Genomic DNA, 13833 nt, shown 5'->3' with positions numbered 1-13833 from the left:
TAGAAGTGTTGAAACCTGGTTAATAAGACTAAAAAATTGTGACCGAGAGCTAATTTGTTTCAATTTTAATTTATAACGGTCACTGAACCAAGCAGCAATGTTTAAAATGGCTCAAATGACTCTAAGCACTATGGAACTTAACATCTGAGGTCATCAGTCTCTTAGACGTAAACCTGCTTAAACCTAACTAATCTCAGCACATCACAAACATCCATGCCCGAGGCAGAGTTCGAACCTGCGACCGTAGCAGCAGCACGGTTCGGGACTGAAGCGCCTAGAACCGCTCCGCCACAGCGGTCGGCAATGTTCAAAACTTAGCAGTTTCAGAAGGAAATAGGTTGCAGTAGATACTGGGAGATGAAGAAGATTGCACAGGATAGAATAGCATGGAGAGCTGCATCAAACCAGTCTCTGGGCTAAAGACCACAACAACAACAACTTCTGGACATTATTTTTGTTAGCAACTTCGATGTATTATCTGATAATGTGGCTGTGCGATAGTTGTCGCACTTAGCTTCTCTTGCTATCTTTGTAATCGTGTGGATGATGCTTTTCCGATAGTATGATGGTATGTCGCCAGTCTCATTGATTCTACACACCAGCCTGTATAGTCGTTTGGTTGCCACTTCTTCCCGCTATTTTAGAAATTCCAATGGAAAGTTATCTTTCTTTTTCCGCCTATTTGATCTCAGATCTTCCACCTTCTCTTTTAAATTCGGACCCTCTGTCTTATGTATCAACTTTTCTTTCTTATGTCGCGTCATCAGACTATTTCTGCCCACCGCGCGCGGTAGCTGCGTTTCCTGAGGCGCCTTGCCACGGTTCGCGCGGCTCCCCCCATCGGTTCTCCCTCGTGCATGGGTGTGTGTGTGTGTGTGTTGTCCTTATAATAAATCAGCTTAACTTAGATTAAGTAGTATGTAAGCCTAGGGACGGACGACCTCAGCAGTGTGGTCCCACGGGAACTTACCACCACCACCATCACTATTTCTTCCCCTCATATAGGCCGTCAAGGGACTCTCTCCATTTATTCTGTCTCTCTACTGCGTTTAACACTGGGGTTCCCATAATACTCTTTACGTTGCCACCCTCTAATTTCATCAATGTTGTTTTGAATTTGCAGTATGCTGAATCAGCCTTACCGAAGGTCATTTTTCTCGATTTCTTCACGTTTCCCGCTGCTAACTCGCTTTGCATTTCTTGAACTTCCTTTTTATTTCATTTCTAAATGAATTATGTTCCTGTATTCCTGTGGTTCCCGGACATTTTTGTACTTCCTTCTATCGTCCTTCTACCCAAGATTTACTAGTAATTACATCGGTTATTGGTCTTTTTAGGGACGTGTACTCCTCTTCAACTGAAATGTCCACTGTGGTATTTCTTATCGTAGTATTCACACATTTTCTTAACTTTAAACAGGTCTCACCATTCGTGAGTACTTTAGAATCCCATTTCCTTCCACGCTGGTTCAGCCAGACGACTTTCTTCAAATAATCTTCCAGTCTTCGGGCCTTTTCCAGGTATACATCTTTCTCTTTTTATTCTTGAAGAGATTATTCACTACCTACCTGAAATTTATTTCAGAACTCAATTTCTCTTTCTTCCCTCTCCTTCCTATAACCAAGCCTATATTGTCCCGTATCTCTTCTACTGCTACCCCTAAAATCTCATTCTTGTCTCCTATGCCTATTAGATATGGTTTCTCTTTACATGCATTTTAACCCTTTCAGTATTCTTTTATATTTTATACCTTCATCTTCATCTTGCGACATTGGCATTTATACTTAAACTATTGGTTTGCTTTCGAATCTGCTGAGAATAACACTATCACTGAACTATTCACAGTAACTCACTCTCTCCTATCCCAGTTCTGTAATGATGCCTGTTCTTGTTGCACTGTTTTCTGCTGCTACTGATTTTGTCCTTTATTCTTCTATAATAGAGACTTATCTTCTTTCCATTTCACTTCATGTCCCAACTTTATCTAAACTGAGCCTTTGCGTTCTCCTTTTCAGATTTTATAACTTCCTTGTCACATTAAAATACCTGATGCTCCCTTTTTTGGCTCGTTGTGTGTCACCCTTTCCTTGATTATTCTATATTTTTCTCATAGGCACTTCCCTTTTGCAGTTCCCTCCCGGAGATCCAGATGCTTTTCCAATGGAAGAAACAGAGTGACATTTTCTCAGTTACAGGACACATGTACTTTATCTTCAGTGCAGTGATTTCCGCTGTTTTCTGCATGTACATGTGGTTAATCTTTGCTGAGTCTTTTAGCGGCAGTTTTCGGCCCTAACGGCAAAAAAGGCATTGGGCCTCTGTCCGCTCCGTCGCCTCTTTGACAAGGGCCGTCGGTAGAGCGATCCTCACTTCTTATGCCGGATCTATTCAGCCGCCGTTCGAGACGATCTTTATCAAAATTTGCAGCGGCTAGGTTCGAACAAAGGACCCAGGAGTTTTCGACTACTAGTCGAACGCACTACCCCTGGACCACAGTTTCCTAAAATGATATTCACGAAGTTGAAACATAGGATACGGTTCAGGCGCTACCAAATGAACCATCACGTCCGGAAAATGGCAAATTATTGAAGACTAAGGCAACGACTGTCCTTTGCTGCCCTGGTAAGTAGAGAACTATTACACCTATAATATGAAGACCTTTTGTACAATCTGTCGTTCAATGATTTGGAACCACTTTTATCTTCAGAGCCAAAAACCTTCTCCATAGTGAAATGTATCAAAATAATAAAATCTCTTTATCGAAAATGAAAACCTCAAGTTATTTGTGAAATTGAATACCAGGAGCAGAACTGAGAAACTGCGCACAAGTTATATAATGAAGAACGCTCTACGGTACCGAAGTGAAAATGTGTAAAAGCGATAAAATAATGAAAAATGTAGAAATGTGCTCCAAAGAGGTGAAAGATGGAGCATAGTTCTTAACATATTTTCCTTGGTAATAAATTGCGTGTAGAAATACTTAACACTCTGTTTGTAAGAATATGAAAATATTTGAATAAAACAGTGGACCTTATGATCTGACTGAGTGAAACGTGTTTCTTCTTTTTCTCTGTTTTCTCCCATGAGGCACTCAGTAATTTGTTCCGCCGCTGACACAACTGATTAATTAGCTATGCGTCACTGATAACGCAATTTAGCTGCTGCTCTCAAATGGGAATATATGCGACACACGTTTATGACTATCACAGCGTGAAATGAATATCAACGGTGCCATCGAGAAACATGCTGCCAGTTCACAGCGAATCATGTCGAGGCTACGTCAGCACACGAAATTTAACGCATTTTGTTCGCCGGTTTCCTGAATTTTATAATTTTATTTTCTGGCGTAGGAAATAAATGTGACGGTCAATGTGACATGGTGACAATTACATATGAAGGTATGTGACAGGAGAATAAAACTTTTTTAAGAGTAATGGGTTTGCTGCAGGGATCATAGTAATTAAAGCTTGTCTCTCACAACTCGGTGGGTGATACCGAATGAGGTAGTACAGCAGTTCGAAGACGGTAATTAGGCGCATCTCACATTGGCCAACAGTATGGTGTACTGTAATGACACAGTGCGTGTCAACTGACAGGCTATTAATTAACTTGTGTTTAAACATTGTGCTTTGAGGATTTAGTAATGTGTCCACATAACAAAAAATAGTTTATAGTAGATGTAAGTATTTATTGTATTTACACTACATAAGGATAGTAAAAAACCTTCTATGGCATAGAAAGCTGCCCAAAAGAAACTTTTTATCTGACTTTCGAATTTAGTTCTGCTATCCCGTTGTACCATTGACAATGTCTACGTTTTTGTAAGAATACGAAATTAATGCCAGTAATGCAAAGATGTGATCAGAAGATTTATGTTCTCTATGAAACTTCTGATGAAATGAAATGATAAGATGGCAAGTAAGAGATATGACGAAACGTCACTACACTTCGAATATTTTAAGTATTTGACCAAGTTACCAAATATTTTTCTCGATATTCCTAACATGCTTAATGACCACGATGGGATAGTTGCTTTGAAAATCACTTGGCTCACTTTTTGCATGTCTGTTATGAGTTTAAGCTGCGCGTCGTACGACCTAGCCATCGATGAGAAGTTAAAATCTAATTATCCCGCAAAATAAGATCGTTTGCTATGTGCTGCTTCACGTTATCAGTACTGAATGTTGGCAGTGTCTGATACAGAAATTATCGCCACAGCCATAGATTTCTTATATAACTGAGATATATTTTTCCCTTCACCTTGTAATATTTTTAAGAATTCTTCTTGGTCACATCTATATGCAATTAGCTTAGACTTGTACAATCATATTGAAGTGTTTAGATACTCGTGCTTATACGAAAGTAAAAAATAAAAAGCGACAGTTACGTCGCTATGACGCATATTGGAACTACATTTTTTTAATTTTTCTTGGCCTCCAGAGTTCATACCTGTTAGCCGTCTGAGACACTGAAACCTCCCCTTAAAAATATTCATGAGTTACTGGACTGGTTAACCGCTTACGTTATTTGATTTTCAAACAGCTGAGCAAAACTGAACGTACTCAGACATTACTTTCTTTGCTTATTCTGATAAACATTAAACTAACACAAAATATTTTTATCGCAACGCAATCTGACTTTCGAAAATCCCTACAAAAGAGTGGCCCTGACTAACAATAACCTATAACTTTCATGAATCACTTACCTCACAAAAATCTTCGTTACTCGAACTACTGCAATACAGCGAGCGCCACTACTGCCAGCTAAATAAAAGATTCCTACTACTGAAAGCACTAACTACTGATAGGCATAGTCAGCAAATGAAAGATTTTGATAGAGAACAAACAATGTATTTGCCTTATTGTTCAGTTCATGGTATCCAGTATTACAAATTTACGCTTTCTGCCATCTCTCTCCTCACATACACCAGTGTTGGCGGCTCACCTCCAACTGCGCAACGCTACATGCTGTTCTCGTCCAACTGCCTAACACTACAATAGCAAATATTCGAAAAATGCGAACCAGCCACAGACTGCACACAGCACAATCAATGATTTTCATAGAGCGCTATGTGGCGTTACCAACATAAAAACCTAAGCCGCCATGCTCCCCACAAATAATTTTACAAGTTGTTTTCGCAGTGGCCAATAATGATTTGATAAAAATTTTCATAGCTACAATAACAAAGATATCAAACGCATACACTAATTGATACACTGTTGGTCAAAAGCAAAAATTGTTCTCATAAAGACAGTCCTTATGATTCAGCACAAAGTCTGATCAGTAAAAGAAAATGCACACGGAAATAGTGGATTTCCATGCAGTCTTCAAGAAGTAGTGTTGTCCTTCCAGCGGAAAGACAGTGCTGACTCTTGATATGCTGACAGGTAATGGGCCACAACAGAGCAAACCCACAGCAGACTCAGTCGAAGGATTGAAGAATATCGGTAGGTAGGTCATCACAGATCAGACCCATTGTAGTCCTCGTTGAGTGTATGGTACTGATTGGCCATCAAAGTTGCAGATTCACTGCAGTCCTTGTAGAAATAATGGTACTGGTGAGTCATCAAAGGTGTAGACCCACTGTAGTCCTTGTAGAGATGGTCAGCAGCCATCGTTTGCGACTGTGCAGGTGCACAATCACCATTAAAGAGTCTTGCAGACAATGTACAAGTCCATGAACCACCACTTGTGCACTCACAAAGTTTTTAGAATTGTCCTTACAACCAGAATTGCTGTTAACCAATCCCTTGCTGAATTATTAACTCATGTGTAAACACTAACAGTCCCAACTTCTCACATATTCTGCATATACTATGACCAACAGTAACGAGTGCAGTGAAACTAAACTTAATTTGAAGAACTGGTGGCTATACAATTATAAATTTACGACATGAGAATACAATTACAAAGGTACAAAATACATAATTAAAGAACATAACAATACTGATAACATTTGTAGTAATATCGGCTTTACAAAAGTGTTACTGGAATAATGACATAAGCAAATACATAAAAGATCAGAATAACTTTCGAAAAATCAACTTCACATATGAGCATTAAAACAAAACAGAATAAATAATGTCTAAACATCTTTACAAAGTAAATAACATATTATTAGAAAAATTCTACAATATAATTCTTATCAGATAAACACATAAGGACAGGAAGAACATAAATACACAATGGTACACAAACACATTGTGGAATAACACAAAAGGAAAGGACAGGGTTTGTTTTATTGCAGTATTTTCCAAACAAAACATTCTTTACTTCTGGGAGGTCTCCCTTCATTCATCATTATTCCGAAAAAGTCCTACTTATACATGCTTTCTGTATTCTATTCATATCCTCTTTCAGAATAATTATTCTTCACTGTACAGTACGCTGTTCTTTACAAACGTTTTTTGTATAACTTCTCAATGCATTTCTTCCAAGTCATCGAAACTCATTGTCTAGTATAGTCTACCCCCTCTTAAGGACGAGGCAATGCAGCAGCACAAAACAATCAACGCAAACAGCAATGACAAAAAAAATGCAGATTGGCAAAGCAAGCACAATAAATCTAAATTACCAAAGCAAATGCAACACTAAAACTAATATGAGCCAATGTGCAGCAACAAGAAAAGTAAATCACTAGTAAAACTGTCTTAACAGAGTAATACAAAGTGAAATTTAGTAGCGCTATGCCTGGCAAACAGCAGCATCAAATGCAATAACTTGTCCTAAATATGACATAGCTTAAGCAGAAAAAATAGTACACTAAAGACAACAATGCAGACAAGGGAATTATCTATTCACATCTTAATGTCTATGTCATTAAAGTGGTCCACCACAACAACTTATTCTACAAAAAATTACTAAGTATTTTAAAAGAATATTATGTATGCAGTCACTGTTATTAGTCCCTTCTTATTGTTCTTTCCTTTCCTTTTTTGAAGAATGTGAATCATAAAATTATTATTTAACAGATCTGTTGACAGAAAGTGTTCACATTAGTAAATGCATTTAATTTTATTTTATAGAACCAATGCTGCAACATAGCTGGAAACCAGATATCAAATGAAATAAGCAACTATGTACAAAGCAAAGCATAAAAACATAATTAAGTATCTATGTGGCATTTCATAAGTCAGCATAAATTCACTCAACTTTCATAGAAAGACACTTGTCATAATCAGGTGTGCAGATGTAAGAATATTTCCCAGCAATTCATAAGCATTTTAAGAAATAGCACAAAGTATGAGCTCCAAAGTATAATCATATATTTCCAAACAATAGTGTGTCATATTTGCGATGCTTTCTGCAAATTAGTGTTAATAGCGAGGTTAATGGCCTCTTTTTTCTCCACCTAATAGCTTTTTCTCCAGGTGACTGGTGCAGCTGGGCGCACACAATGCATTTCGTCAAGGTCACTTAGCTTCCTTACTGAAAAATTTATGACAGCAGCCTGTGCTACAGTGATGGTCTCATATAAAAAAAAATCACAGGTCGAGAATTTGCATTACAAGTGTGTATAAACAATATCGTATAAATATGACAGTGTCCAAAAAGTTTTAACTGGCATTGTAATACATTCACGCATGTACACACATTTCATAACTGTTAAGGTACGCTTCTTGGTTTCCAACATCCTTTTTCACAAATCAGAGTCCCTAACCACTACTCATTATTCCTTACCTTATTTCGCATATACATATTTGTCGACACTTATTCAATATCTCATCATAATAAATATGTAGCATAATCAAATTCCTCATATAGCGTCAGCTTATTGATCATAAACATACCTCAACAGCATAATACACATTGTCATCGTAATAATATTATAGCACCTCAGCCATATCTCAAAAAAGAAGTAGCTTTCTGCAATAATTTCAAAACCTTCTTCTCATATCAATAGTGTCATGTACCTCAAATGTACTTGAAAAAACATGATCCCATACCAAATATATCATTCAAAGCTCTCATAGTATCAAATGGTTCTGATAAAACTATGAACAGTTCACAAAGTACAGACACAATTTCAAAAGTGTGAAGATATCTAGTTGTGTAATTGTGTAAACATGTGTCACTGACGTAGTAAAAAAAAAAACGATTATCTGTCTCAGTTAAATGATCAGGTAGCTGTGTAATTCTGTGTTACAGAAACATGGTACCGATGTGGAAAGTTGTATAAGCAAATACAATATTAGCTAGGGCTCCTAGCCCTCGCCACACTTAGTACACAAAGTAGGCTTGTATCCCCTCAGGATTAATGTAATTATACCCTCAGGTGTTACAGATTACAGCAATGGAATGAAATGTGTCACGGAAAACCTTTGTATCTTTGTAAATCAAAAATCTTTAAAAATAAATGTTTTAAGTACAAAATTAATCACTCAAATACGTGTAGTGTAGCGCTAAACTGTGAGTCTTGTTGTAAGACAATGTCTGTCGCTACTCAAGGGTAAAAAATGTGCCAAGTGTCGTAATTATCGTCGTCTGTAAGCAAAGCTCTGTAGAAGTCAATGTACGTACCTCGTAATAAACAAAACTGAAATGCTATGCGTGTAGGTATCATAGTTATTACGTACATTACCGTGATCAAGAATGTACTATACGGTAACGTATTATTGTGCTACGGAAAAGGCTGTCTCAATGTAGCTATACCAAAAAAGCTACTACTGAAACATGTTTTACTTTCCAGAAGAATTCAGAAAAACTGTGCAGATATAAAACATAAGCAATAATATAAATTGTGTCACTCATTAGTGGCGTCATGATATAATCGTGTAGCTGTCAGTTAAACTAACCATTGTGTCATCTGGTATCTCTTAGAAAGCACTTTAAATCCATAATGTATTTTCAAGCAAACCAAAATGTTGCATTACAATGTCATTAGCAGTACCAGTATATTTTCTAAGTGTGTAAGCCTTATAGGCATTACGTAATCGTGCAACTAACAAGCAAGACTGTACAAACAACAGCACTGTGTCGTCTGGTCACTATAACAATGCATTCGTAATTACTGTTTAAATTTTAAATAGTTTCTCTTGGTTATTGACTGGATAGTTAACTTCAAACATTGTTGCATGGTAACAGTTTATCAGTGTGACAAAGCGTACTAGTGACGTGAAGTGAAAAATTTTATAGCAAAGACTAAGTTATAGAGCAGATTATCTCTCAATAAACAGTTTTACATGTGAAATGTGGTGAAATCCTTTACTCTTCCTGGTATGCAGATTTTCAACTTGAACGATAAAGAATGCTCAAATTTTTCTCAAGGTTAGCGTCTATGTTATTTTTCTTTGAGCCAACCGGCGCACTTGGCTGCCTGTGGCGCGAGCCATTGTCTGCCTCTTTGTTGGCGCGGTTCGTTATTGGGTTTAGGAGACCTAACTTCGATAAATCCACCTTGTCGAGAGGGCCTGCCCTGTTTGAATCCCGCCACTTCTGATGAAATTCAAGTCTGTCGTTACGATTATATCTTCTGTCGTCATGTCTGTAGAGTCCATAGTTTCTTTTTTTTCGGTCACGTGGTGGACAATTTGTCCCTGAATCGTAACTGCGTGTTGAACTGTTGCGTCTGAAGTTATTCTGTCTCCCTTGATAATAACTGTTTTGGTTCCCATATTGTCTGTTTCTATGGTTATCTCTGTTATATTCATTACTATGAAAGTGCAATCTTTCTGTGTGATTATTATTACTCTGCCAGTGGTTGTCATATGTGTTGTGTCTGTTTTGGTCACGATTTGCGTTGTAAGAATAGCCTTGTCGTGTACAGTTATTGTTTCTGTCGTCACAGAATTGTGACAGATGTGACCTGTAATGAGTATTTTCCTGTTTTCGCATCCCGCGACTGTCTGTGTCAATTTCTAATTCTTGTAAGAGTCCCTGAAAAGCTTCAATGCCGTCTTTGCAACGTCCTGCCAAAACAATATGCCTTAAATGTCCAGGCAATTTGATTAAGCAAATGCGGATGAGTTCTGAGGGGCTATGTGTGTTTGACAGGTACTGATTCTTGTGCAACATGTCTTCAAAATATTTGACAAAACTGCCAAATTCAGATTCTTCAAAGTGTTTCTTCATCATGATGCTATGTTTTACGCGATCTTCAGTAGATGCAGACCAATATGCTGAGAGGAAGGCATGATAAAACTCTCCTTCACTGTGACAATCGTGAATGACCGATCGCATTCTTACAGCTGGTTCATTCTCTAAGTGGCCACACATAAATTCTAATCTGTGCTCTAATGACCAGTTGGGAGGAAAACAATGAGAGAATTGATGAAGCCACGCTTGTGGATGATTGTCGTTGCCGGAATTCTTTAATGTTTTGAATTTACGTGCAGTAATAAACAGCTTATAGTCAAAATCACCTTGTCGACGAGTCGCATGTCGGTCACTGTTACGTCTTTTCGGCGGTTCCACTCAAAATTCGGCGTACCTTGGCAATTTCTTCCATAATATCCGAAGTGTCCTGCCTTATTATTTTGTGGCTGGTCCGTATTTCTATGTTCCTCTTCCCGTATTAGAGCGCGAATGTCCTCTGAAATATATAATTCTTGTATTACTTGTGTCAATTGATCTTGTACTACACGGATTTCTTTTTTGTACTGTGTATTGATTTGATTCTGATTTTGTTTGAATTTTGTAATTTGTTCATACTCTTCTGTGTCGTTAAAGACTATCGGCCTTGTGTCATTAAGATTATCATCTACCTTCGTAGATAAATTATTTAGCTAATCCGAAAGTTGGACTACTTTCTCTGATAATGAACTAATTTCCTCCATGTCTTTCTAGACCAATTTTTGGAGTATCTACTGTGTCCTTGAAGTTTTCCTGAGTTTTTGCAAGTTGCGTAACCGAATCGGTAGATGCCACTGAGTCAATTTTAGCCCGCGAGGTCTTGCGATTTTCAAGAACAATAGCTTGCATTTCTTTTATGGCTGCTTCGTGATTCTGTAATTCATTTTGATGCCACGAAAAAATAGGTTGGAAATACTCACAAATTTGTGTTTTTACGTCATTACAGACTTTTTGACATTTCGATTCGATAGTATGTAACACAGTAGTTAAATCTTCAAGTGTTTGTTGAAGTGTTTCTTTAATTTGTTTCTGAGTTTGTTCCATTGTGTCTAACTTTTGAAACTTTTGTCCCATTTGTTGCATTAATTGTAATAACAGTGCACTGGTGTCTGAAACATGTTCCTCAGTGCTATACGGCAGTGCATTTGAACCGGCAATATTCGCATTTTGACGAGCAGAAAATGTGTCTTGACTTATTTGAGAAAAAGGTAAGGACGCAAAACCTGAATCTACAGTATTTGAAAGATTGCGTCCTGTCATTTTGGATTCCTGTGGCGAGCTGTTGCCGATCGATAATGCTTCCCTCTTCACTAATTGTTTCATTGTCTACACCATTATTTGCCGACTGGTCCATTTCCCTATGCACAATTACCAAATTTGTATGTTGAATATTAGTTAACTCATCACACGGTGGCGCTAACACACTGCTTTCGTCTTCACTGTCATTTCTCAGTTTACTTTGGAGCCTAGTATTGCGTTTTTCTCACGCCATAATTGTCACAATATTTCACACGATAACACAGAAAAGCACACTTTGAAGAGTAAAATAAGAAAACACATTAACATAGCACAGAAAATAATATCTAGTTAATTGCAAGGGCACCTGCGTAATACGTGGTGCAAATCTACATGCATGCTACAACTGTTTTACTGTACAACAATGAAAAACTACAACTAAAAAGGAAATTCTGCAATTACGCGCTAGCAATAAACAATAGCTACACAAATTACAGAAACTACAAAAAAATATCAGAAGACTCCAGTGAGGTATCCTCGCCTAAGGGTCAACATAGGAAACCTCCCCTTAAAAATATTCATGACTTACTGGACTGGTTAACCCCTTACGTTATTTGATTTTCAAACAGCTGAGCAAAACTGAACGTACTCAGACATTACTCTCTTTACTTAGTCTGATCAACACCAAACTGACACACAATATTTTTATCGCAACGCAATCTGACTTTCGAAAATCCCTACAAAAGAATGGCCCTAACTAACAATAACCTATACCTTTCAAGAATCACTTACCCCACAAAAATCTTCGTTACTCGAACTACTGCAATGCAGCGAGCGTCACTGCTGCCAGCTAAATAAAAAATTCCCACTACTGAAGGCACTAACTACTGATAGGCTAGTCAGGAAATGAAAGATTTTGACAGAGAACAAACAATGTATTTACCATGATAATGTTCAAAAGTTATAGTATATACACTCCTGGATATTGAAATAAGAACACCGTGAATTCATTGTCCCAGAAAGGGGAAACTTTATTGACACATTCCTGGGGTCAGATACATCACATGATCACACTGACAGAACCACAGGCACATAGACACAGGCAACAGAGCATGCACAATGTCGGCACTAGTACAGTGTATATCCACCTTTCGCAGCAATTCAGGCTGCTGATCTCACATGGAGACGATCGTAGAGATGCTGGATGTAGTCCTGTGGAACGGCTTGCCATGCCATTTCCACCTGGCGCCTCAGTTGGACCAGCGTTCGTGCTGGACGTGCAGACCGCGTGAGACGACGCTTCATCCAGTCCCAAACATGCTCAATGGGGGACACATCCGGAGATCTTGCTGGCCAGGGTAGTTGACTTACACCTTCTAGAGCACGTTGGGTGGCACGGGATACATGCGGACGTGCTTTGTCCTGTTGGAACAGCAAGTTCCCTTGCCGGTCTAGGAATGGTAGAACGATGGGTTCGATGACGGTTTCGATGTACCGTGCACTATCCAGTGTCCCCTCGACGATCACCAGAGGTGTACGGCCAGTGTAGGAGATCGCTCCCCACACCATGATGCCGGGTGTTGGCCCTGTGTGCCTCGGTCGTATGCAGTCCTGATTGTGGCGCTCACCTGCACGGCGCCAAACATGCATACGACCATTATTGGTACCAGGGCAGAAGCGACTCTCATCGCTGAAGACGACACGTCTCCATTCGTCCCTCCATTCACGCCTGTCGCGACACCACTGGAGGCGGGCTGCACGATGTTGGGGCGTGAGCGGAAGACGGCCTAACGGTGTGCCCAGCTTCATGGAGACGGTTGCGAATGGTCCTCGCCGATACCCCAGGAGCAACAGTGTCCCTAATTTGCTGGGAAGTGGCGGTGCGGTCCCCTACGGCACTGCGTAGGATCCTACGGTCTTGGCGTGCATCCGTGCATCGCTGCGGTCCGGTCCCAGGTCGACGGGCACGTGCACCTTCCACCGACCACTGGCGACAACATCGATGTACTGTGGAGACCTCATGCCCCACGTGTTGAGCAATTCGGCGGTACGTCCACCCAGCCTCCCGCATGCCCACTATACGCCCTCGCTCAAAGTCCGTCAACTGCACATACGGTTCACGTCCACGCTGTCGCGGCATGCTACCAGTGTTAAAGACTGCGATGGAGCTCCGTATGCCACGGCAAACTGGCTGACACTGACGGCGGCGGTGCACAAATGCTGCGCAGCTAGCGCCATTCGACGGCCAACACCGCGGTTCCTGGTGTGTCCGCTGTGCCGTGCGTGTGATCATTGCTTGTACAGCCCTCTCGCAGTGTCCGGAGCAAGTATGGTGGGTCTGACACACCGGTGTCAATGTGTTCTTTTTTCCATTTCCAGGAGTGTATATCAATTCATGATATCCAGTATTACAAATTTACTCTTTCTGGCGGACACACGTGCAGATCGACCGCTCTTAAAATTCTCCCATGTCTCTTCTCACATCCTCCACTGCTGGCGGCTTACCTCCAACTGTGCAACGCTACG

Source organism: Schistocerca gregaria, chromosome 5 (assembly GCF_023897955.1).
Source record: "Schistocerca gregaria isolate iqSchGreg1 chromosome 5, iqSchGreg1.2, whole genome shotgun sequence".
Classification (NCBI taxonomy): Eukaryota; Metazoa; Arthropoda; class Insecta; order Orthoptera; family Acrididae; genus Schistocerca; species Schistocerca gregaria.
Note: the sequence above shows the minus strand (reverse complement) of the source record.